This window comes from Mesoplodon bidens (genome assembly GCF_964165515.1).
Source record: "Mesoplodon bidens genome assembly, chromosome: 20".
In the NCBI taxonomy this organism is placed as follows: Eukaryota; Metazoa; Chordata; class Mammalia; order Artiodactyla; family Ziphiidae; genus Mesoplodon; species Mesoplodon bidens.
In genome coordinates this window covers 2,762,549-2,767,927 of record NC_138181.1, presented here as the reverse complement: position 1 = coordinate 2,767,927, position 5,379 = coordinate 2,762,549, and positions in this window count along the sequence as shown.

The window sequence follows — 5,379 nt, the reverse complement described above, 5'->3', positions numbered from 1 at the left end:
ATCTATGTTGGCCTTATAGCTCCAGTTTGCTAAAAGACACAGGCTTTGGCTGGGTAAACAAAACAATCCAGACCTGGCCATAACAGGGTTTCCAGAAAGTATGGGAAGTAGCAAAGAGTAGGCCTCTCAATGGGAGTGCGTGCAACATAAGATGAAACAATGCCTTAATGGGTATGTAGTATGCTGGCATGGAAAATATAGGAGCAAGGGATATTTGGAGAATCACACAGCTAAGTACTTGACACTAACAAAATCGACCAGTATCCCATAGGCCCTCAGGTACCATGCAAGGATTTGAGGGATTCCAGTACTTAATTAAATCACAATGTGACAATGGGAAGAATTAAGGAGAGCCTCAGGGGTAGACGAACTGGGGGTGTTACACCAAGACATGTCTCAGTTAACCTGATGGTTTCAAAATGCAGGAAGTGGGTATAGGGGACAAGACAATACCCTAACTCTAAGAATAAAGGTTTAGGTCAGGGTAGGGCTTGATGTGCCTAAGTGTTGAAAGAGAGGTCTTTAGTTTCTTTCCCCTACATGTAAGATTCTTTTAGAGGTCAGGATGATGCTGAGTCTGCAAGCTAAAATAAAATGGCTGGATCTAGGGAGAGAAAATAAGTTACATAGGCTAGGAACCAGGAAGAGCCTAACTCAGGGTTTGCCTCAATAGAACTGAATGTTGGAACGGAATATTTTAATATGTAAATAATTTACTGATACCAAAATATCTTACCACACTTCCCCCAATCTCACACCACCCACCCTAACCTGCAGTAGCTATGGGTCCCTTACTTTCCTTGGATTCCATATAGAGAAAAGAGACTGATCTGGCTTGCAGGTATTTAGTAAGTTGTTAGCCTCACATCACATACTAGTATCATGTAAGTAGGCCATCTGAAGTAGGAAGCTTAGGGGAAAAACCCTGAGAAAAACTTAAATCTTCAGCCACATCTCTATAATACAACACCTTTCACCATTTCTTCTCAGATAAGCATCATCCCCATCAGTGAAACAACTCATATCTCATAACAGGAAAAACAGGCCTAAAAATTACACGTGTGTCTTTCGAGGTCCCCTCTACAGGATATCTTCCTGGTACTAGAAAAGTCCCCAGAAAGATCAATCTTTGCACCCCTCCCTGAAAGCTTACCACCAAGGAAAATGACTAGGTCCATAGATTTCCTCCCTCAAACCAGCTAACCTCACATATAAATCAACAGCAATCAGCCCTTACTCACATTATCACCGTCACAAGAGCAGTTAGGGAGAAAAGCACTAACCACGGAAACTAAAACAGAGGCAATCCAGGCTAAATTGGGCTGATGGCAGATATCTGCTCCTTATGCTTGGGTGCATAATGCGACTCACCACAGTGTCTTTTTCACAGACCCTTTTTACACTTTCTCCACAAAATACAACAGGTCAAGTTCGTTCATGATGTTTCAAGATAAAAAAATCATCACAAGAAAAACATGCAATATGCCTTACAATGTTGGAGTCCTTAAAAATATGGCAAGGAAATAACCATTTTAAAAAATTTAAAAAAAATTAAATAACCATTTAAACCATTTAAATAACCATTTAAAAAAATCTGTATTCTACAAACATACCAGTGAATTCTATTAAGAAGGTAATATGACATAAAACAAAATGAGAAATACATGTAAGACTGTTCTCTTTAGTGTTCAGAATTCATGGCAGTTGCTGCACTATCGAGCTACTTATATCTATGACTGTCTGTTCTGGTCATACAAAATGCGGCCAAAGTGTGTCAACTTGTTTCCCACAGAAACCAACAAATCTACATGAATCTCTTTTCTCCTGGGCCCTTTCACCTTATCTGCTCCCAGTTCTCCAGCAACGTCCTCTTCCTTCTCTAATTATTCTCCTCTTCATCTTGCTTGGCCTTTCCCCCAAACATGCAAGACAGAGAATCCTAGAGGTCCAAGATTCTAGAGTGGCTGTTTGCAAGGGGGAGGAGATTACAGTAATTACCAAACTGTATATACTTCTGTGCAAAGAAAAAGTGACAGTATTCAGAATGTCTCTCACATATAAAAGAGCTGGATGGCAGGATACCAGTGTGGCCCAAGGAAACATAGGTAGCAAATTATGGGCAAAAGAATTGCAACCAAAGGCTGGAAGAGGGAAGGTCTGCAGCCAGCTCTGTCTCCTAGCTCTCTGCTATTTGCTTCCAATGGGCAGAGTCTATTCTGTGAAGAATCAGGCACTGAAAAGAAGACTGGGATTCTCAACCTTATATGATGTGGGCCCTCTGGTGTGAGTTCACTCCTGCCAGGTTCCCATCTGCTTGGTACTCTGGACCTTCTTGTGTGAGGTGGATCCACCTGGGTGCCTCATCCCCTTGATGATTTTGGCCCTCTGCTGTGAATTCACTGCTGCCTGTTTCCCATTGAATTAGTGATGACGGCCGCTCATGTTAGGTCAGTTCTGCCTGCTTCCCATCTCAATGTTATTTTTGCCCTCTAGTGTGAGGTCACTCCTGCCTCTTTCCCATCACCTTACGGATGTGGGCCCTCTTGTGTGAGGAGGAACTTACTGGGTTCCTCACTTTTTCATGATGTGGGCCGTGTGGTGTGAGGTCACTCCGACCTGGTTCCCATCCCCTTTGTGATGTGGGCCCTCTGTTGTGAGGTCACTCATGCCTGGTAACCAGACCCTTTGTGATGTGGTCCTTCTGGTGTGATTTGAATCCTCCTGGGTGTCTTAAACACTTGGTGATGTGGGCCCTATGTTGTGTTGTTCCTCCTGCTGGGTATCTCACCTTTTTATGATTTGGGCCCTCTGTTGTGAGGTCAGTCCTGCTTGATTCACGTCCCGTTTGTGATGTTGGCCCTCTGGAGTAAGGTAGATATTGCTTGGTGCCTCATCTCCTTGATGATGTGGGCCCTCTGGTGTGCGGTGGTCCCTGCCTGTTTTCCATCCGCTTGGTGATGTGGGCCCTCTGGTGTGAGTTCACTCCTGCCTGGTCCCCATCCCCTTTGTGATGGGGGCCCTCTGTTGTAAGGTGGACCCTACTGGGTGCCTCTTTACCATGGTTATATGGGACCACTTGTGTGAGTTCCCTCCTGCTTGGTTTCTCAACTTTTAATGATGTGGTCCCTCTGGTGTGAGGTGGATCCAGGTGGGTTCAGATCCCTTGGTGATGTGGTCCTTCTGGTGTGAGGCAGATCCTGCTGAGTGCCTCATCCCCTAGAAGATGTGGGCCCTCTAGCGTGAGGTCAGTTCTGCCTGTTTCATATCGCCTTGGTGATGTGGGCCCTCTGGGATGAGGTCACTCTGCATGGTTCCTATCCCCTTCAGGATGACGGCCCTCTGCTGTGAGGTCACTTTTCCTTAGTTTCTCACATTTTTATGATGTGGGCCCTCTGGTGTAATGTGGTTTCTGCCTGATTCCCATCCCCTTTGTGATATGCGACCTCTGGTGTGAAGTGGATATTGCTTAGTGCCTCATCCCCTTGGTGATGAGGGCCCTCTGGTATGAGGTGGATCCTCCTGGGTTCCTCATCCCCATGATGATGTTCGCCCACTGGTGTGAGGTGGCCCCTGCCTGGATCCCATCCTCTTGATGATGTGAGGTCAAAACTAATAGGTTCCTCACCTTTTTATGATGTGGGCCTTCTGCTGTGATGTAGCTCCTGCTTGGTTCCAATTGCCATGGTGATGCTGGTACTCGGGTGTGAGGGGGATCCTGCTGGGTACCAATCCCCTAGATGATGTGGGCTCTCCAGCGTAAGGTCAGTTCTGCCTGGTTCATATCCCTTTGGTGATCTGGGCCCCCTGGTGTGAGATGGATATTGCTTGGTGTCTCATCCCCTTTGTGATGTGGGCCTTCTGGTGTGAGGTGGATCCTCCTGGGTTCCTCATCCCCTTGGTGATGTTGGCCCTTTTGTGTGAGGTGGTCCCTGCCTGGTTCCAATCCCCTTGGTGATGTGGGCCCTGTGGTGTGAGGTGGATCCTGAAGGGTTCCTCATCGCCTTGGTGATGTGTGCCCACTGGTGTAAGGTCAGAATTGCTGGGTTCCACACATTTTTATGTTGTGGGACCTCTGCTGTGAGGTGGATCCTGATGGTTGCCTCATCCCCTTGGTGAAGTGTGTCTGTGCCCTCTGCTTTCAGCTGGTCCCTACTGTGTTCCTCGCCTTATTATGATGTGGGCCTTCTCCTCTGAGGTAGCTCCTAGTTGGTTCCAATTGCCATGGTGATATTGGCCTTCTGGTGTGAGGTGGATCTTGCTGGGTACCGATCCCTTGGTGATGTGGTCCCTCTAGTGTGAGGAGGATCCTGCTGAGTGCCTCATCCCCCAGATGATGTGGGCCCTCTAGCGTGAGGTCAGTTCTGCCTGTTTCCTAACCCCTTGGTGATGTGTGCACGCTGGGGTGAAGTCAGTCCTTCTGGATGCACATTCCCTTGGTGATGTGGGCACACTGGGGTGAGGTCACTCTGCCTGGTTCCCATCCGCATGTTGATGAGGGCCCTGTGCTGTGAGGTCCCTCTTCCTTGGTTTCTCACATTTTTCAGATGTGGGACCTCTGGTGTGAGGTGCTTTCTGCCTGATTCCCATCCCCTTTGTGATGTGGGCCCTCTGGTGTGAAGTGGATATTGCTTGGTGTCTCATCCACTGGTGATATGGGTCATCTGGTGTGAGGTCACTCCTGCTGGTTTTCTCAACTTTATATAATGTGGGCCATTTTGTGTGAGTTCATTCCTGCCTGGTTCCCATCCCCTTGGCGCTATGGGCCTTCTTTTATGAGGTGTATCCTGCTAGATGCCTCATCCCCTTGGTGATTTCGGCCCTCTGCTGTAGGTGGTTCCTGCCTGGTTCCCATCACCTTGCCGATGTTGGCCCTCTGGTGTGAGGTCAGTCCTGCCTGGTTCCCATCCCCTTGGTTGTGTGCCCTCTTGTGTGAGGTCACTCCTTCCTGGTTCCCACCCCCTTGGTGAGGTGGGCCCTCTGGTGTGAGGTCACTGATGCCTGGTATCCATCCCCTTTGTGATATTGTCCCTCTGGTGTGAGGTGGATCCTGCTGGGTGCTTCAAGCCCTTGGTGATGGGGGCCCTATATTGTGTGGTCACTCCTGCTGGGTTTCTCTCTTTTTATGATGTGGGCCCTCTGTTGTGAGTTCACTCCTGCTTGATTCTCATCCCCTTGGTGATGTGGGCCCTCTGGTGTTAGCTGTATATTGCTTGGTCCCTCATCCCCTCGGTGATGTGGGCCAACTTGTGTGAGATGATTCCTGCTGGGTTCCTCACCTTTTATGATGTGGGCCTTCTACTGTGAGGTAGCTCCTGCCTGGTCCCCATCCCCTTTGAGATGGGCGCCTGCTGGTGTGAGGTGGAATCTCCTGGATTCCTC